Here is a 22,474-nt window from a genome sequence, read left to right as displayed (position 1 = left end):
CACAGCATAATAATATTCCCTGGGTTTACTTAGCCATGGTGTAACATGTATTACTTTAGTATAATGAGTTTTCAAAATGACTGTTAACCATGTTTACCATTACCATTAAAAAACTTCAGCACTGAAAAAAATAAAATGTCCACCATTTCAAAAATGGATGTCGACTCAAGCAAATTAACTTCACAAGTTATAATTCAGATAACCGAAATTGATTCAGCTATCGACCTGTTAATTGGAACAAACGTGCACCAGGCACTGGAACCATGGCAAGTTGTTCGAAGTGTAGATGGCGGACCACACGCAGTCTTAACAATGCTGAGCTGGACAGTGAATGGACCTCTCAGAGGAGACACAAGGAGTGACACTGTTTGTGGAAAACCAGATGTCACAGTGAACAGGATCTCTGTCACAAGCTTTGAGAATCGGTGGAAGCAGCAGCTGACAGTCGACTCACCCAAATGCAGGAGAGTCGAGGTGGAATCCCATCTCAGAGATGACACGTGGAGTTCTGGACCTCAGATTCTCACTGGGTCTGAAGAGGAATGGCCTAGCTGCACCCCCAGGAAACTCTTGGAATGTCTCCACCCTGAAGTCAAAGAGAGTCTCTTGGTGGATGCAGTGCAGGCTGAAGAGGAAAAGGATGCAGTTGCCCACTTGAGCAATCACTTGGAATCATGTGATGAAGATTGTTGGTTTGATTCTCAATTTTATTCATCTGCTACTGGGTCCCTGTCAGAAGAGGAAGCAATGGAGTGTGACTCTTTGCTCAGTCTGGCTTGGATAAAAAACAACTGCAAGAGAGAGGATGCGAAAAAGACAGGCTGTCAGTGGATCTCCTTCAGTGAAGGAACTTAAAATGGCTGAGGTGGAAATCATCTGCTTCTGTCGAAGGAAGAACATGGATGAGTCTAGCAGTCTGCCACAGGGAGGAGATGTGAAGAGGACTAGGATGGGTGTAGCAGTCTGCCACAGGGAGATGTGAAGAGGACGAGCCACATTCAGTCTGCCACAGGGAGGAGATGTGAAGAGGACGAGCCACATTCAGTCTGCCACAGGGAGGAGATGTGAAGAGGACTAGGATGAGTCTAGCAGTCTGCCACAGGGAGGAGATGTGAAGAGGACTAGGATGAGTCTAGCAGTCTGCCACAGGGAGGAGATGTGAAGAGGACTAGGATGAGTCTAGCAGTCTGCCACAGGGAGGAGATGTGAAGAGGACTAGGATGAGTCTAGCAGTCTGCCACAGGGAGGAGATGTGAAGAGGACGAGCCACATTCAGTCTGCCACAGGGAGGAGATGTGAAGAGGACGAGCCACATTCAGTCTGCCACAGGGAGGAGATGTGAAGAGGACAAGCCACATTCAGTCTGCCACAGGGAGGAGATGTGAAGAGGACGAGCCACATTAAGTCTGCCACAGGGAGATGTGAAGAGGATGAGCCACCTTAAGTCTGCCATAGGGAGGAGATGTGAAGAGGAATAGGATGAGTCTAGCAGTCTGCCACAGGGAGGAGATGTGAAGAGGACTAGGATGAGTCTAGCAGTCTGCCACAGGGAGGAGATGTGAAGAGGACTAGGATGAGTCTAGCAGTCTGCCACAGGGAGGAGATGCAGGACTAGGATGAGTCTAGCAGTCTGCCACAGGGAGGAGATGTGAAGAGGACTAGCCACATTCAGTCTGCCACAGGGAGGAGATGTGAAGAGGACTATAGCCACATTCACCGTGCAACTCATGGCTTGCTGGAGAAATATTCCAGAGGGAAGAGCACTTGTACAGTTGGGATCAAGACAACGAGCAGCTGTCTGGACAGGCCTATCAGCAAGGTCTGTCTTCTACAGAAGATCAATGAGGACTACAGCTGACCCGTTGACCTTCATAGATGTTTGCACACACACACACACACACACCCTCACACACACACACACACACACACACACACACACACACACACACACACACACACACACACACACACACACACACACACACACACACACACACACACACTTACTTATACTTGCTTATGGCAGTCCATCGATGTCGATGATGACGTTGCTCCAAATAAAGTTCATGGGATGATTATTGTTGTGTCTGTCGTCTGTGCATAACCAGGTGGCTGCTCAGACCAATGCGTGATCCGCATATTTTGTCACAGGAGGGGCAGGGGAAGGCAGCAGCGGTGGTCGGTAGACCCCTAGCACGCTGGTGCCGCTGTGCACGCCGCTGTGCTCTCCTCTCTGTGAACTTCTCCTGAAGGTGAGTGATTCCCTGGTGGCAGGTAGAGCTCCAGGTGTGGCGATCAACAGCCAGGGACTCCAGCGCTGGTGGTCTGATGTCACACTTCTTCAGGAGGGTTTTGATGTGGTCCTTGTACCTCTTTTTTTGGACCTCCGGCAGCCCTTTGACCGGCTTGAAGCTGGCCATACAGGATCTGTCGGGGTAGGCGATGGGCTGGCATACGGATCACATGCCCGACCCATCTGAGGTGTTTTTGGCCAAGGAGTGCTGTAATGCTGGGTGTGTTGGTCCGGTCGTATATTTCAGTGTACGGCACTCTGTCGGCCCAGGTCAGACCCAGGATCCTTTGGAGGCAGAATATATGGAAAGCCTCTAGACAGTTTATGTGCCTCTGGTAGGGTGTCCAGGTTTCCGAGCTGTAGAGCAGTGTGGAGAGGCAGACTGCCTTGTACACAGCTGCTTTAGTGGAGATGGTGAGGTTCCTGTTCTGAAAAACCCTGGACCTTAGCCTACCAAAGGCAGCAGAGGCCAGGCTGATGCGTTCCTGGACGTCGTCCTCTATGGTGCAGGATGGTGACAGAGTGCTACCGAGGTAGGTGAAGTGAGGGACGATGGCTAATGAGTGCCCGTCGAGGGTGAAGATAGGCGTGTTTAAACACACACACACACACACACACACAATGACTTAGATTTTTTCCCCAACGACTAACTGAGTGATGGACAACCACTTACTAGGCTAACTTTTCTTTTTTGGCCTAAGGAAGAAAGAAGACTTCATTGTTATGTTTTTTCTTGTCTCCTACATAATATGGTTGTGTAATTATTGTGTTCCCATAATTAGGTGCCGGAATGTAGGAGCCATAGTGTGATCTACATGCAAAGTTTTGAGTATGTCACTTTATTGGGCACTGCACTGGTGGTGGTGGACGTGGTCACTGGTGCTGGGCGCTGCCACGCTAATAACTACATGCGTCTACCTGGCTGGCACTAGAGTTGAGGAAGTTGGACGGAGAGGGGGTGAGCTGGGAGACGATATTTTCTGTTGACCGCAACAACGCCTTTTAACATCCACGGTAGTATAATATTTAGCTGGGTGTAACTGTTGTACTTTACCTATGCTGAGAAGAATAAATGGACAAACTGACGGCTTGGAGTGGACCTGAATTATTTTACATGCGCGTCATACAAGTGTCTACTACTCTCATGCTTAGCTCCTCGGCTCACGGCTGTTGAACAGCCTATACAGCCGCAATATACAGTATTAAGAGCAGAAAGGTCACCATCCTTTCCCTTATAAGGCATCAGTCTGGAACTTATTTGAATGAATCAAATGTTATTTTAACCAATCTGTACGGTAGTGTAGGTTAATACAATATAACTAGCACATCTACAGTGGAACTGGTCTCCCTGCTCTTCCATTGACACATTTTCAACCTTGGTGTTGTCTGTCGTGTATGACAGTATACTATAGTTCATAAGAAAAATGTCTTTAAGCAGGAATTCCATTTCAGAAGAACGGTAGAAGTTTATGGACTAGAGTATGTTTATGTTTAATAATGCATTAATAATACTTAATAATGCTGACCTGGGTCAGCTTCATTTGATTGGCTCAACAGCAGATTTTAACTGGAAACCCACAACACATTCATGTGTGTTTCCTTCCATCCATCCATCCATCCATCAACGCCTCTTAATTATTCACGAAATAAATCACAAACCCAAGACCAGAAGCACAGAAGAAAAAAAACACCACAGGCAACACAACGTACTATAGATTTATAGATAACAGTGATGCCTCCTCTGTTCTTGGAACTCTTGCCTCTGAATCTGAAAGCTAAAGGTGACCCTTATCAGCAAATACTCTGTGAAAGTCTGTCCTCTCTCCTGTCTCGCACCCCACGATTTCCCTCAAGGTTGCGATCCTGACTTATTTTCAAAGGACACTGGGAGGGCTCTGCTCTGCCAAAGCGTGTGGTTAGTTAAGAGTCGAAAAAAGTCAAGTAGACAGGGATTTGACTGAGCACAGGCTATGGCAGAATTCAAAAACCTATTTGAAGTTCAAACTTCCTCCCTCTAATATTCTAATACTCCCAAGTGTTAAAATGCAATGCATACACTGCTATACACAGTCAAATCCTGTGTATGCTCTATCTATGCTGCTGAGTTCATTCATCCCTTCTTCTCAGAAGTAAATGAACACAGAGGTCTTTATACTGTGTACATTCGGCAAGATGCCTTTTGTTTGCTCCCAGACTCATACAGTACCAGATATCTTCTGGTTAGGTTACTGGTTATCTTCTGCTTATGTTACACCCGAGATTCGAAGTGACACTAAAAGACAAACATCTTTTCAACTAGCCTAAAGGAGAATCCCCCTTGGCTGGGGGAGATATTAGAGTTTTGGTCTTCAGGCAGATCGGCTCGGAGCCACTCACTTTAGGTTACTGGTCATGTACTCACCTCTAAGCCACAGCTGTTTTACAAAACCTGAAGGGGTTTCACTGAACTTAGAAGAGGTTTCACTGTGACCCACTGTGACATGGCTATATGTAGCACATACTCCAGCTGAACAGAGGCTTGTTGACCTACAGTGCACTTGTGCACTTGTTTCAGTGGACATGGCATTCTTGTACCCGGAACGTTAAAGAGACAGTCTTGTGAGTGGAATAAGCCTCTGCTTCAAACCCCAGCTGAGAAAAACAGCAGAGAAATTGAACGTGGTACATACATCACTGCATGAACTCCCCTGCATGAACTCCCCTTGAGCAAGGCATTTAAGCCACATTTGCTTCAAAGGAGCTTCGACAGTAGCAGAACTAGTAGTTGACAGCTTCCAGGTACAAATATTTTAACCGTGTGAAGAATGTGGAGTAAGTATAGCTGCACGGTGGAAAAGTATGTGTTGTCACTTCCCTGGATAAAAGCAGAATAATATTATTGTGCAGCGGTATGCAAGACTAAAGGGCAAAAAGTTGAAAGAAAGAAACCAGTCAGAGTTACTGACTACAAAGAAAGGGCTTGGCTGATGACATCCAGACCATTAATAATAGACCACGGCTGCAGAGCATATACAAGAACAACCTCTAGGGGATTACAGGTGCTATAGCCTACCCACTACACATGCAGTTCTTGCCATGGCCTTAGTCAGTATTAAAGTAATATATACTCCAGAACAACTATTTGTGTCATGGCAGAGGTGTCTCGTAATTAGCCAGTTTATACATAATAAATTTGATAGATTACAGTTTTATTTTATTTTTAATAAAATAAATCGGTTTTCCCAATGCAATCTTACGCTGCGCATGGACTTTTTTAATTTCATTCAAGTCTGATTTAAGCAGTTGTTTCACCCCTATCTAAAAATGTTATGTGCCTATCCTAACTGTATCTTGGTTCTGATACCTTTACTTTTTGGAAATGACACTGCGAAAAGGGTTTAATCCACTGTTGGACGGGCTCAACTCCATTTCGACCTGTGCAGGGATAGCTTTCCGGGAACCTCATCTCGGAGCTAAAGCGTAGCAGCGTAGATATTGAGGTTCCAAACGGAGCTACTGTACTGTACTGTACGGCTACAGTGGGCTACTGTACTGTACGGCTACTGTACTGTACTGTCTCCCCACCCCTCTCTCTGCCACTTATCATGTGGCACACCCGTTATGCGATGCTCAGCCAATCACGTCTGAGGATGCATTCTGAGCATTCTGAGGACGCGATCTCTAGTAGTTAGCAAATGCAAAATGCATTGCTAAGTATGTGGCAGGGGGCGGGATCAAGGTGTCTGTGAGTGGGGTGACAGGGCTGGCTTCGCCAGCTCACAGGCGCACCTGCAGCAGATTGTGTCAATTAAATGAAGGACCGCTGCTGTGTATATAAGGAAGCTAATGTGCTTCATGTGTTCTCTGTTGCAGTGAGAGGCTGGGTCCAGACCAGGGGGGCAGTCAGACAGATATTTTGTGAAGCCACTAAGGAAGTCGGGACTTCCTGAAAGTTCATATAATGGCCTGTTGTGGCGCTGTCATTGGGCCCAAAAAAACCCATAGTTCCATAGAGGTCCATGTATTTGGGCCCAACTTCACCTAGACTGTATTATCTTAATAAACATGGTCATTAATATTTTATGCTTCCAGTCACTATAGTTTAAAGTCTAATTTCTCAAAAAAATGACCATAAAGTCGCGTATGTTCTGAGGGGCATGGCTACCGTTACAGTCTATGATCGGGAGCCGTACCCCCGTTCGAGTCAAAATAAAAACCAACGAAGAAGAAGAAGGGGGGAAGTCCCGCCTCGTTGTCTGGGCCAGCCAATGGCCAGCTGGGCCCAAACGGATCTAGAAAGATGGCGATTTACAATTCAAGGACTGACAGGCTTCATCTTACGTCCATATCAGACCCGGAGAACGCTTTGTCCATATTGTTTTTACAGTCTATGGTCCAGACAGAACCACACAATACTCCACATTCCTTATAATTGGATGTTTAACGCCAAAGGTTGACTGTTTAGTTCATGTTATAGGATTCACATTGAGGACACTGTGACTTGTTACACTTTAGTTTTGGCTCCTGTTAATGACGGAGATAGTTTGTTTGATTACCAATTCCCTGGATTAAGAGGAATAAACAGCCTACTTGAGAACAACTGCCTGTGTCCTTCCGTGCCCTGGGTTGTGACCAGCTTGGTCACAAACTACATCACAGGCGTCAGGTTAGGCAGCAGTATTGAAGTCCTATAGTGCAGCTCCATGTGACTTGAGGGATCGACAGCTCCAAATCATTAGGCTCTCTGCATAACCAGGGACGTGCACACATAGATATCAAAGGGGGCTTCAGCCCCTGCCCTTTTATCCATCTGTAAAACAACTCTCCAGACCACGAATGCAGCATTTACTATATGGTGAACTTGAACGCAGCATTTTGCATTGAACTAATTTGTTTCTAAATCCATGTCGTACACCGCATCTCCAATTCTCCAGTAGATAGAGTGCAGGGTTGCGCGGCTTGCGCCCCAAAAATAGCTGATCTACAAGCTCTCAACGCGAGCTTGTAGATCTGCTATTTTGGGCCAAAAGTGCCCTCTTATGGGATTTCAGCCCCTGCCTCTCTGACACTCTCTGCACATGCCTGTGCATTCCTGGCCTTTTCCTGATAGTTTTCCCACAACTTTGTTTGATTGGCTCAGCAGCAGATTTGAACTGGAAACATACAGTATGGTTTCTGGTTATACAATGATGATAACACATCGTATTTCTGGTTTCCAGACAGTTCAGCTTACAGAACAATTATGTTTAACATAAATGTAACTTCTCTAGCTTTCTTCAAAGATTCAAACCACAGTGTTATTGTTTACAGCTTCACAAACAAACTTCATAAAAGGTGGGGACATTTAAGGTGCAGTTGTGTTATTGTTTACTCACTGCTTCACAAACAGGAAATTCACAGGGGTGGGGGTGTTTAGGGCTGCAGTGCTATTGTTACAGCCTGAAACAATCCATAACTTATAAATCAAATACATTTCCCATGCCCTGGAAAAACATTATTGATTCTGTTGTGGGAAAATGGTGTCCTTGTCGTCAGTACTGTACTTAAGTACAGTTTTGAGATATTTGTACTTTACTTGAGTATTTCCAATATCTGTACTTGTAGCAGAGTGTTGCAGTATTGATACTTTTACTTAAGTAAAAACTTTTAGTACTTTTTCCACCACTGACTTCAGGGAAGGGAGCTGTGAAAGCTGAACGTTTGTGCGTGTTTCGTTCTCAGGCGAAAATAAGAGTCTGGGATCTCCATGTGTATTGGAGGAGGCATGCCATGTGGTTGCTTAATTCCCAATGCCAACATGGTTGGGCAACACAACCCCAAAATAGATAAGCAAAGAACTGCATATAGGGATCATAGGGATCACAAACCTCATGTAACAGAGTTTATATTGTGATGGTCCCCACATGCATCTTTATAACAAAAACAAAAATATTCCAGGCCGCTATGTAGCCTGAAAGTCCTATATTGTGCTGGAATTTGGACTGTTAAATAGCCTACTCAAATCTCTGCAGTCCAGGGTCAGGGTGTTTTCACCAGCTCTGTAGTGTTGGCCCGATAAGTGGCTGGAAATGAGCACAGAGTCAGGAGGTAAAATGCAGCCACACCGTGGTTTATTCCCTAAAGAAGGTTTACAGCATGGGAAATGGCAGAACACAGGCAGCAAACAAATAGGGCATGTTGGTGTGCAGCTCTACCATGCCCTCTCACTGAATCTAACACTGAGTGGGTGTGTGCTTCCTGGCAGCCTTTTATAGGCAGCTGAAACAATCAGTGCAGACTCTACCATATTACCGGTCAAACATGCAACACTTCTGAACCCCACATAACCCACATCACATGAGCCTATACATCTATATCACTACACAGGTAAGTAAATATCAATTATGCCCACTATTGCAAGATAAACCACATATCCCATTATCATTAGCAGCTCCAATGCATAACTCAAACACCCCCTGGCCATTTCACTGTGGTCCAGTCCAGACCAATATATGGTGCTCTGGTAGCCTGGGGACTCTTTTGCCCGAACACACTGGAACAGACAGAACAGAAGTAGTAAGTATTCAATTACCCATAACACAGTCTCATATTACATATTGTACTTAACACACATATTGCATTCTTAACTGTATTGCACTTGCCCATCATGACCAAACATCCCTTTGTTTCCCCAGGTGATACTGTCCAATGCTGAGTGGCCATCCTGCCGGATAGGAAACAACTCCCATGTTCATAATACTTTCAATAAACCAGTTCAACTCATGACTTTTCCTCTTGTGTGCAAATACAACTGACTAAAGTGCATATGGTGTGCAAATATAAATACTTCAATCAAACACTGGTACAATATGCATAGTGTGCAAAATAAGCATAAATGTGCCAAATATAAGTAACGGAGGACCACTTCGTTACTCAATAAGTTGTTCGCGGGGGTCATATTAGGCAAGAACACTTTAGATATTCTCTCCTAATATAAATTAAGTGCATACAAAACTTAGCCAGGTCCTCTACTAGTATAGGCTGAACGCTTCTCTCTCTAAAGAGCCAGTTTTTCTTATGGGTGCAGTCATGGACAAAGAACAGAAGTGCCAGTATGATGGACATGGCCATGAGTGTCAGATGGTAAAGATGTCCCAAGCTGGGTCTGCAAATGAATAGCTTTTTGTCTGTCTGTCCACAGGTTTTGTCTGTCTGTCCATGGGTCTGTGGAGGACACACCGACAAAATGTGCAAGGTATTGCATTACGAGTAGGCCGATGACGTGTCAAATAAATCCTGACCAGAACACAATGTATTCTGCACATGCAGTAACATCCATAGTGTTACCGGTAATTATCTTCCGATGGAATTCTTGGCAGAGACAGTGAACAGGCAAACATTGCAAAAGATCATCAGCTGTATTGCCATTGGAATTATCTATGAATATCAAAGTCACCAGTTGTAACTACTATAGAATAGATGGTCAAAGTCTCTGAAAAGAATGGACAGCAGTTGAGCAAAGTCATCAGTGAAGTGGGCAGAGTATTTAGGTGGCCTGTAAATAACAATGACATTGCAACATAGCAGAAATGTATTCAAAAGATGTGAAATCTGTGAATGATAGCTGCTTGCACTGGAATACGTCATTAAATAAGGCAGCTACTCCATCTCCTTTCCTATAAACTCTGACAACATCCATAAAGTTAGTTCCTAACTAGTAATTAGTATAGGGCCCCACCCACCACTAGAGGAGGAATGAGGTGATCAGCTCCCACTCCACCCCACACTCAGCTAGAGAGTGAGGGGATTTCGTAGTCATGTTTCGAGGAGGCAATCAGTTATGCTTCAAGGACCTCGCTGCCTGTTTCGAGCATATATAAAGGTATGAAATGAATGAAAGTGTATGTACATGGCTGAACGTATACCTCGGCCCGAATGACTTGTTGTCACATGATCGATGCCTGCAGGCTTGTTGACTTTTTTTGTAAGTAACGTTCCACGTGGAGAACTATAAACAACGTACTCCACTCGTAGACCCTATTCCAACAACATGTGGTGTAGCCATGGTTCATGACTCTCGTATTCATACGAGAGTCATGAAGAAACTTCACCCTGTTTTTTGCGCTCGCTGCATTTACAAGATTTCCGTATATATAAACATTCAGATTTCAAATATAAAGTACTCACAATTTGTCCCATGGGTGTTAGTTAGTTGCAGCTCCAGCGATTAGAATTTCTGCATCCCGCGTTGTTTAATAAAAAGCATTTTTATCCGAGCTGTTATTTTGCCATTGGCTTTCAACTACGCGCCCCTATCGGTCGGGAGGAGGGTGGCACTCGGTGTGTTCGATATAGGTACGCTGACCGCCCTGCCAATACAGACTAATAGGCGAGTACGCTCCCGGTGTGCAACTGTGGATTTCCCAAACGAACCCCGTTTGAAAAAAGTAGCCGGGGAGCTTGGATAAAAATGCTTTTTTATTAAACAACGCGGGATGCAGCAATGCTAATCGCTGGCGCTGCTACTAACTAACACCCGTGGGACACTTTGTGAGTACTTTATATTTGAAATCTGAATGTTTATATATACGGAAATCTTGTAAATGCAGCGAGCGCAAAAAACAGGGCAAAGTTTCTGCATGACTGTCATGATAATCATCATGGCAGTCATGTTCCAGGGCTACATGTGGTGGAACTGTGGGTTTGAGTATATATATTTATAATGGTAGACTGGGTTGGGGTCGAGTTGGCACTAGCAGTGTCATGTTTTAATTGTGCAGATCGGCCTTGGAGATATTTGCTGTATATTAATTACTTGCACGAGCAGAGCGGCGCAAGTACTGTTTTCGGCTGTGTATGTCGGTGACACCCTCGGCCAATCAGGGATTGTGAATTTTTGGTGGTCCCTTCGGCCAATCAGGGATTGTGTATTTTTACTGGCGTCGCTTGGCCAATTAGAGTGCAAGTTGGCAGCTTGCTGCGTATGTCATGTGGCCCCCTCGACCGATTGGATTGGCTCCGTATGTTGGTGGCGTCGCTCGGCCAATCAGGGATGGTAATTATTATTATGTTTGTGTAAAAACTGAAAAATGTGGATGATGTAACCGAATTGAATTTAAAATTATATATAGGGAACGTAAAATATTTAGAACCATTGCAATGGATAGCTCGAATGGATTTATATAGATACAATTAAGATGTTTCAATAACTTGATTGGAGTCTGTTTATAGCAAATTAAATTGATTTGACATAGGGACAGTGTAGGGAGGGACAGCAAGTTGACAAGAGTCAGAGATAAGTTGTGCGCTTTGCTCGCGCACAAGTAGGCCATTCATGGCCAACTTGTGTGCGAAGCACAAGTTGGCAGCTCGACAGAGTGCATTTCTAGTTTGTACTGTATTTGTTGCACAAATCTGGCTGCTTTCGTATCTGTTTGGTCAACATTGTCGCTGTTCATTTTCATTTCGGTGCTCAAACCTTGTCATGACTCATGAGGCAGTGCTCTGTAGTCTGTGCACACGTGATTGTGTTGTGCATTAGTGGGGCTTTATGCTGTGATATTCTCTTAAACACCTATAGCTAGGTAGCCTGCTAGAACAGCAGCATGGCTATGTCGTTCTGCAGACATTCTGTATGCAAGTAAATACTTGTAGTTCTCATGCGGTTGTTTTATATTCACTAGACCTTACCCGTTCTGAATATATGAACACCAAACCTGTGGTGTTTTAATCGGATAGGTCCAGAGATCATGTGTACCGTTTTTTGTGAGATTTGCACAAAAGCTGTAGGTGGAAGAGCAAAAAGTGTGTTTTGAAGAAAAGTCAAAATGGCAGAAAATATATCCTGATGCAAATGGACGTGGGTGAGTTTTCGCATTTTCCCATGTAAGTGGATGGGTAAGTTTAATGCACTAATAAATAGGGATAGAGCTCGTAAATTTTTATTGATAACGATCACCTTATCGATCAGGCTTATCGAGCCGGGTTCTTATCGAGCATTTTCTATTATTTTGTGGAAAGATGGGAGATAATAAACTTCTGAATTTATAACAAACGGAAGGCAATTGACCTTTTTACAAATAAAATAATATTAAAGGAACTGTTAACTGGTTAATATGTGCACAGACAGTGACTTTAAATGAGTAATGTTGTTTACGCGGGCTACGCTGGTTGGCAGGTATCAATGCACATTTAGACATGTTTGTGCCAGCGTGGGCGATTATCTTGATCGCCTCTTGTCTTGATGGTTTATACATGACGTCATGGGACGTCTCAAGGGCTTCGTTAAGACCTCCTCAATATTATGGTCAATGCCTGTGTGAAAAGTCGGAGCGATTGGTGCAGGCAGTGAGGAGCTACGTGTTTCAGATATTCATTCACTCATTAACTCAGACATTCATTCACTCATACATTGAGTGAATTTTAGTATGATGATGATGATATGGTTGTTGTATTATTAATTCTGGCACCGACCCCATAAAGCAAAAAAGAAAACAATTACAACAGTCAATGCATGCAAATTGTGCACATTTAAATATACTAGCCGGTGCCGGGCTGTAGAGCACCGAGTCGGTAATCATGGAAGTTGGAGATCCATGCCCCACCCGGCTATGCAATACCCGTTGTACCCTTGTCAGAGTACCCGTTCGACCCATCTGTCTGTATCCCTTTATTCCTATATGGAGTTTTGTGTCAGGCATGCCCAATATGGAGTGTTGTGATGTCAGACCAGGCCAACTCCATATATGGAGCCTGGGCAGGGGCCCTGTCCAGCCCACGCAGAGACCTTTTGTTGCGGTTCTGGACAACCGTGAGTCGGACCGAATCGACACCGGGCAGTTGGTGGGGCGAACGGTTCTCGAGTTACATGCACAGACGCACACAGACATACAGAAATGTGGTGCATTTATAGATTACAGAAAAATCTATCTTTGTCAAATGAATAATAGACATACTGTATGTTGCCAAGAAAAGTACACAAAGTCTCATAATTATGTGTTGATAACTGAATCTTTGACATTTGTTTCAAATCTGTATATGCTCTCAATTTACTCCATTTGTAAAAAACAAAAAAATGAATAAACAGAACGTTAAAAAATATATGAATGAAAAGTATGTGTGTCCCGTACATTCTCATAGCTGCTCTAGAATTTGTGGCAAGGCCCACACATTCACACGTCAAGTAACATTTTATACATTCCACGTCTGTTAGAAAACCTGTGTATGCAAACTTTTAGTACATGCTCAATTGCTCATGGTTTATACATGAGGCCTGTGGATTTGCTCATGATATAGTCCACCTGTCACACACAGAATCACAACATTTGCTAAGGTTGCAGCCTCCACAGGCCTCCACATCAACAAAAAATGTATGATGCTATAAAACTGGATGGAGATGCACATCCTACTGTGGGTACATTTACATACCTATAACAAACAATTTGTTGGGAAGGATGTAGCTCTGGTCCATAGCGTTAGGAGAACCTTAATGCTATGGTAATTTCAACTTCCTGCGCATGCATGAAAGGCGACAGGCTGTGCTTGCAGTCTGTCGACTGCTGCAAAAATAAAAAGAACACTTTCGCTACTCACCAATATACAAAGACGGTTTTGTGGAGTTGAAAGCCTACTTCCCCTAGTGGACACACTCTGAGCCCCCCACCACACACATAAAATACACCTTTTGGCCAGAAAATAAAAGATTTCATCAAAATCTGGTCAATGGCATTTTTTGATTGACAAGATTTGTAGAGGGCGCAGTGGAGTAACTAAAACATAGTTTTTCTTCCGGTGAAATATTTTATTTTCTCGCAAAAAGTGGACACACTGAGCCTCCCACCACACTGTCCACTAGGGAAAGTATATATGTTTCGACTCCACAAAACCGTCTTTGTATTGGTGAGTAGCAAAATTGTTATATATATTTTTTGCAGCAGTCAACAGGCTGTGCTGCCTGCCTTTCATGTGTGCACAGGAAGCTGAAAGTACCATTGCGTTAGCCTCGCATATCCATATATCACTGCCTGCATCGGGCAATTTGCATTGCAAAGGCAGATTAAGTCTGACTATGCGAGGCTATACCATAGCGTTAAGGAGACGTTCTCCTAGCGCTATGGACCAATGCTAGGAGGACGGGACAAATAAGAAAAGGTAAGGCAAGGTCATCCTTGTTAATACTAAAACAAATGTAGAATTCAGACCACCACATCTCCAGAAGGATGTATATCCTGTATATTCATTCAGCTCACATTTCAACAAGCAACAAGCAATACATAATAATCTTCAAGCAGATGCTTATAACACATCCTGTAAACCTATTAGGCAAACAGGATACCGGTGGTAACCAAAGAGGAGCTCTGGCAAATCACAAAACAAGAACATATTGTGCAGGTCTGTATATTATGGGATGCATTAAAAGAAAGGACATTCCCTGCAGGGATCAAGGATGTGCTCAGCCTGTTTCATTGCAACCTGTCTGTTTGATTCTGAGATATCTTGTGTGCAAATGGAAATTTGGGCCAAAGGCCCACTACATGAAAGGTCATGAGGTCACCTGAATCAGTAGGGCTCATCTTTGCTGAGCACATTATGATTCATGGCGATCTGCCCATTAGATGTTAAGATATTGTGTGTGCAATTGGACATTTTGGCCTAAGGACCTAGTGGTGACACTAGAGGAAAGACCATATGGGGTCAGTCAGTGGTGGTCATCTTCCAGGGAGCATGAAAGTGCACAGCAAAATCCATGGCAATCCAGGCAGTAGTTTTCAAGATACAAAAATGACTGAAAGAAAACGTATTTGTTTGCTAATGATTTATCATTAAGCAAAGCACATGTTATTCAATTTAACAAGCCCCAAGTCGTGTGCACCTTGTTAATGCATTTCTAGGAGGAGGAATTGGGGACGTTAAGGCATTGTTGTTAGGATGTCTTGGTGGTGGTGAGGGGACCATCTGCGCCATAGCAAGGTCCCCGAGTTATGTTTGCCATTGTTTATCAGATTCAGCAGTGATGGTGTGACAATTTGTACCTGCTGTACTTGATGACACAACCCAAAGGAGTGACGGGTTATGTGAGCATACGTGTGTGTGTGTGTGTGTGTGTGTGTGTGTGTGTGTGTGTGTGTGTGTGTGTGTGTGTGTGTGTGTTACACATACTGGTATCTGTAAAGGCCTATTCATAGTCTGGATTTTCGGTGGTGAGGTGACCACTGCTCCGGTGGTGAGCTGACCACCAGAGTTGAAATAACGTTGAGCGGTGGTGAGTAAAAACAGAGAGAAGGGCTGGAGCGTGGCTCGTGACGTCATGTTGTAGTTCGGTGGTCACCTAACCACCGAAAATCCAGACTATGTATGAGCCTTAACTTACCTGCCGATACAGTGTGGGCACTGAGGGCTAGGATGGAGTCGGTGAATTTACTGCCATTGTTCGCCAGTTTTTACATCTTATTTGTAAACTCCTAACGAGGGTAGGCAGTGGACAGCTAGGGGGAGGTTGTGAGCTAGCTGGAAGAATGGCGAGAGCCTGTGGCATCCCAGGGCTGACATTGTGGCTGTAGCGGGCTGGGATGCAGATGTGACTTCACATCTGTGGCTGGCATGCTGGTACATCAAGGCAGGAGAGACGTGTTGTGCTGAAGGCAGTACACCCTTTTCACAGAAGACAAAATTGACAGGTAAACACAGCTGAAGGCAATGTTATGAATTGTGGGTGGGTTTCATTTAGGTGTTTCTGTGCGCCAGCATGGACAGCTCCTGTTAACTTCAGGGCATTATTCATATAATGTGAATGAGACTGTAGGTTCTCTCGTCATTTTCTGTGGTGGACAGTATTGTGATTACTAAGGTTCCATGTTGGCTACTACACCAGTCAAGATTAGGTACTGTTGTTCTGCATTTGCACTGTGTTTTCTGCAGTTAATCAGCGTTTCAGAGCAATTTTCAATTCTAGTTAATTACAGTCTTGCACCAGTCAGTTGTAATGACACATTACATATGCTGTTTGATCCCCTCTTGTTTCCAAGTTCCTTTGCATGCTCCAAATAGTATTGCTGAGTAAATAATGCTCTCCTCTGTGCTAATTAGGCTAGCTGTAAAAAAAAATATGTTATGTTGGCCAATACAGTACATTTAGTGAGACAACAGACCACCTGAAAATGAGACAGTTGTGTATTGTGGCTCAGAGCCTAATAATGAAGGGGGTCCCCGGCCTAGGGTAATGGATAAGATGTTTGGCTTTAGTGCGGCTGCCAGAGACCCGGGTATGAAAGAATCCTGATCACAGTGTTCCTACCTAGCCTATAATAAGAATGATGAAGCAGAGAGAGCGAGGGAACCCTACTAAAAGCTGGGATCTAAAACATAGTTATGAAACGCCTTTTCTCTGATATCCAAACAAAGCAACACCTTTTCCACTACAAGTAAGCTATTGTTGTTTGCTAAATGTTGCTTTAAAGAAGTGGCACATCATCTCTTCTGAAGTGTCATGTTGCGACATCCATTGAAACCCCTCTTGATCCGTGAAATCCTTTTCTGAACACAGCTGAGCACTACGCCTCACCTTCATGGCTTAGAACCTGCTCATTGATAGCAATGAAAGAACCGTCTGTAGTTGGCACCGTTTATTTTGCCGCGTTACAGTTTCACATCGGCACAGACACGCTTGCACACATTACATAACATTGCCAGCTGTAGGGGTGGAGTCATTAACATCAAGCTGTTCAGCTTGCAAAGTCTTCCTGCAAGGATACACTCATGTATCCTCGCTCATAACTCCTCAGAGATGCCTTCTAATCCTCACTCCCGTCTCCTTGGAGCAGGAATGACCTGGCATAAACTCAGTGGTGGACTGAGATGTACAGTACTTCTGGTTCTGTCAAGTAAGGACAGACAACAAAATACAGCGTTTGAACGTCCCCTGTAAGTTGTCATTTTTACGCTTCCGCCAAATTCCAGCACTTCCGTTTTTAGCACTCAACAACAGTGTAGGTCTTGCCCAGCGTGGAATCCAAATAGGCCCACTGGCCCACAACTAAGCCCAATTGTGCTCAGAACATGCTGGGTTTCCACTGCAGAGATTCAGGTGATATTTGTGAGTGAAGACAAATTAATCACAGATAGTGTTAGCAGCACGTTACGAAGGAAAGGAATGGCATTAAAATGTGAAAATTCAATTATTTTGAACTGAAAGCTTCACAGAGTGAATGTGGGCTGTTTGTGTTGTCAGAAACTAATTATTTCTTCATTGTGCATTACAATTGGTTTTGCTTATAGTACAAACAAATTGTTTACTGGTGTTGCATTCGCATTAACAAATGTACTTTAAATGAGAAGAAAATCATTCAGAAAACGAATGAATAACTATTGAAGAAACAAAAATGTACACTCACCAGTTAATTATCTATTCAACATTTGACTTCCAACAACAAAATACTCTTAATGGTGACATGTTTGTGTACCACCTGCCATGACAGGATAAAACTCTCCAAGAGAAAGAACATAAACGATTGTGTTAAAAGATAGACTTGATAAAATGCATTTGTGATTTGTGATCTAATGAACTCCAAACTCTATCACAGCATTTATTTACTTATTAATTCATTAGCTTTGAGCCACAAACTCACCAGGCAGACAGTTGTAGGTAAGGTCAAAAGGATTTTCTCCAAGCAGAGCCAATAGGCCATATTGACATAAATACCTACAGTACGTGTAATGTTACTTCCTTTTTACCAATTATACTAATTAAGGCTCTGTTCCACTGAGTTTAAACCGATTCAGGGGCTGTTAATTTATACATGTTGGCCAAAGACAAATCAATAGAAAGCAATACTCCCAAACTTTGCTTGAAATGAACCGTGAACACAAATTATGACCAATTATTTTGCCCCATTGGTCACTGAAGTAAATATTCGATCCATTCTTCACAAGCCACATACTGTAGCTATGTTAAGGGGGACAGGTCTCCATTCAGACACCCCACATTTAAGAACAGTTTTACATTAATGGTCTGGTTTTCTGACCTCAAAATGCTCAAATCCTCAATTGCACCCAAATATCCTGAACTTTGAACATGCAGTAGATTTTCTGTGGTCTGGGGTTTTCTGAGTTATAGCCTCAAAAAATGGTCCACATGCAAACTGATTTGCCAGGATCTAGATCTATCCATTTAAGAAAATGCATTTCAAACAAAAAGTATTAATTGTTTGAAATGCATATTCTTAAATGGATAGATCCAGATCTTGATTCCCCGGTTGCGGGGTGGTTTACCATGGGCTATAATTAACAGTAATCTCATTTTTGAATTTATTTATTGTTGTAAAAAAAGGAAAGAAAAAAGCACTGGGGTGACTTCTGGGGCTTGGAAATAATCCATTTCTAATTACATGTTCATTGTATTTTTAATTGAAGGAAATTCATGAATATTAAATAGGCACTAATCTCACGTGGTCAGCTCCTCCATGTTATCAGTTCCAGCAACTTGTGATTCCACAGTCAGCATGTACGTGTTTTGCCAGACAAATTCAAATAGCAAGCCTGTGATTGGCTGGGCTGTAAAGGAAGTCCGTGGTTGGTCCATGGTTGGTCTACTCTAAGAAGGTCTGTGGTTGATACATTTCTGTCTGTCTGTCTGTCTGTCTGTCTGTCTGTCTGTCTGTCTGTCTGTCTGTCTGTCTGTCTGTCTGTCACTCTTTTCCGTTGTCGTGTACCAGACGTTACATTACGTTACTGGGTGTACAGTACACCCTCAGAGTTGAATGAATTAGTGTTCGGTTCTGTTCTCTGCTATTGTTCTTTCATTTTAACTACTTGTGTTTTATTGTATTTTATTTTTGTGTCCTGCCCTGTGAAGCACTTTGAGCTGCATTTATGTATGAAAAGTGCTATACAAATAAAGTTTATTATTATTATTATTATTATTAGTGTAGTAGGCACTACCAGGCAGGGGCATCTTCATCTTGGACCAGCAGACGGTAACCAATAGGAGGACGGTTAGTTATGTAACAAACAGAGATAGATAGAGAGAGAGAGATATACTGTAGGCAGGCACTGCCACAGGCAACACACACATATGCACGTATGCACACACACACACACACACACACACACACACACACACACACACACACACACACACACACGCACGCACACAAACACATCCCTAGGCTAGAGGACTGAAAACTTAAGCTGCAGTGACCAAATAATATGCCGCACACCTTGTGCTCCCCTGGATCCTCTTGTCTGTCTTGTGATGTGGTCCAGTAAGCAGCCAGACGCCCTGCAGGTACCTCTGCTGTCAGTCAGCCATTGTGTAAAGGAAATGGCCATGAGGCTCCTATTAGCGAGAGGATACACACCAGCGTTCTCCCTGATCAGTGAAGAGTGAGCCCACCCGGGTGACCAGCGGGCCGTTTTAAATCATGGCCACAGATACACCAGGGGGATGGAGAAATTTACAGAGCAGACCGTGGCACTGGCAGGACAAAGGCGGATGGCGGGCATACACACACACACACACACACACACACACACACACACACACAGCCTGCACACGTGCACGCACACACACACACACACACACTCACACACGTACACACGCTCGCGCACGCGTGCGTGCGTGCACACGTGGATGCACGCACACATATACACACACACACGCTCGCGCGTACGTGTGCACACACGTGGATGCACTCACACAAGCACACAAACACACACACACGCACGAACACACACACACACACACACACACACACACACACACACACACACACACACACACACACACACACACACACGCACACACTGTGCTGACCACACTGCTGTGACTGTCAATGTGAGTGTGACTGTGACAGTTCTGCTGTGGAGTTATCAGTGACCAGCAGAGCACGTAACAAAACACACTTGTGTTACAGTACACAAACACAAGCGAGCGCATACACACACGTGCTGCACGCATACATGCACACACACACACACACACACACACACACACACATCCAAATAAATACAAATAGTAGCACCCCACCCCAACCCTCGCCGTATGCACTCGAATGCATCAAATTAAATGCACTGTAACTGGTCCATTTGGTTACATTTGTACCCTCTCAGGGTTAAACAATGAGTTTTAAAGGGATTTTAACCTGCCTGATAAGCTTTTATTTTTCATTGTGTCAATGTTTTCCTTCTCGTCCCTTTCCATCCACACCTCTCCCTCATAGTCATATCGCTTATCTCTCACTCCCTAGCCATATTATACTTCATTGACCAGATAGTTTCCTATTGGTGATATGCACACGGCTGCCATCTTGCCAGCATGGTGCAACCTAGTGCAACTTCCCATAGACAGCCCATTCATCCAAACAGAACAGTCCTATCTAATTGTATTAACGTCAAACTTGTTTAATAAACATCCACTGTAGACATGTTATGACTCGAGCTACTCCCTGTCAAGAAATTCCTTGCAGATGATTTTTGGAGTGTTGGAGTTTGGAAGTGCTCGTTGACGATCACTCAACAGCCCATGTTTTGAATTTGCACATAATGCAGGAGGCAGCAGGTGGTTGCTTTACTGATAGTGCTTCCAAACAATGACACTTGAATACTCATCTGCAAGGAATTTCTTGACAGGAAGTAGCTCATACCTTGCTGGCAAGATGGCAGCCGTGTGCATATCAATAGGGTCTATGTTTTCCCCGCTACACCAAATCTGTTCACAAAAAATAGCAGCTCAACAAGCAAAACAACCAAACCTTCACCCCAGAATAGGGACGCTACAGTTCATGTGGTAAAATAAAGCACGTCCATCCAGTGCATGTCCACCCCCCCCCCCCACACACACACACACACACACATGTAGTACACACACCGCCAAGCAGCTATAATTACCGAGGTCAAAGACGAGCCGTGAGCGGGCTTTATACGAGCACTCTGCAGCTCTGAACAGCGCTTCTGTCGCCATGACAAATGTGAGTGTGACATCAATACAGGAGTGTGAGTGTCTGTCTGGATCCCCCCCAACCTTCTCAATCCCTTGCACTTTCCTTTCACTTTCTACAGACTATACCTCCCTCCTTTCTTCCTCTCCATCCCCCTCCCTCTCTCTTTCACTGTCTGCCTCCATCCCTCTCTTTCTGTCTCTCCATTTCACTCTACGTCCCTCTCCTTCGTTCACTCGAAGTCCTTGTCTGTCTGTCTGTCTGTCTGTCTGTCTGTCTGAGCTCCCTCCAAATATCCCAAATGTTTGGTCAAACCATGTTACTCTCATTGGAAAAGCATTGAGGCAGCCATCAAACACAGACAGAACACATTCACAACATGCAATCTGCATGTGTGTATGAGGCCTGAGTGAGGCCTGTCAGTCTCACTCTTGCATCTCTTCCTATCTCCATCCCCCCCCCCCTCCCTCTCTCTGTGCAATAATACATTCACACACAGTAAAATCCTCGGTGTCCATTTAACTGTGAGAATGTAAAAATGGACCCAAATGGTCTTGGTTAAATGAACACTGAAGGTTTTACTGTGCACCCTCTCCACTGGGAGACGAACATTAAAGAGCTTTCTCATAATGAGAGGAAACTACAGAGAAAAGCCCTAAACTACTCGTATGCATGCGCATGTGCACGCACACAGAAACACGCACACACACACACACTGAAACTTGTACACGCCATGTCCAATAGTTACATAAAGGTTACATAAATCCATGAATATTAAACAAAATGTTAGTACTACTTCGCTGTCATTAAAAGTGTGCACGGTGTCGGTGCCGCGTGTGCGCGCGTGTGTTTGTGTGTGTGTGGCCATCATTAAAACCTCTTATATTTATGAAGAAGAAGGAGAGGGGAGAGGAGATTCAGATATAGTTAATTAGCAGTGATCATGTAGCGCAGCAGTGGACAGCACTGTCACACTCTAAAGTTATAGGCCAGCTCTTGGCTAACAGCCCTTCCCACAATGTGTACTGTAAGTTTAATTTATTTTTCTTTTAGGCTTTATGACCTCAATTACACCCCCAAAAAAAACCGTGAACTTTGAACATTCGGTGGATTTTCTGTGCACGGCGGGAGTTTTCTCTGGGGTTTGGAAGTCTTTTAAGCTGCAATGAAAACAGGCCAAACAGTGAAAACAGTGACATCTGCTAGCAAATCCCATTGACATATATGGGATTTGCTGGCTCTTACATCAGAAACAGCAGGAAAATCAGAGCACTTGTTTAAGCCAGAAAAC

This window comes from Protomyctophum parallelum (assembly GCF_964188405.1).
Source record: "Protomyctophum parallelum genome assembly, chromosome: 20".
Taxonomy (NCBI): domain Eukaryota; kingdom Metazoa; phylum Chordata; class Actinopteri; order Myctophiformes; family Myctophidae; genus Protomyctophum; species Protomyctophum parallelum.
This window is presented reverse-complemented; position numbering follows the sequence as displayed.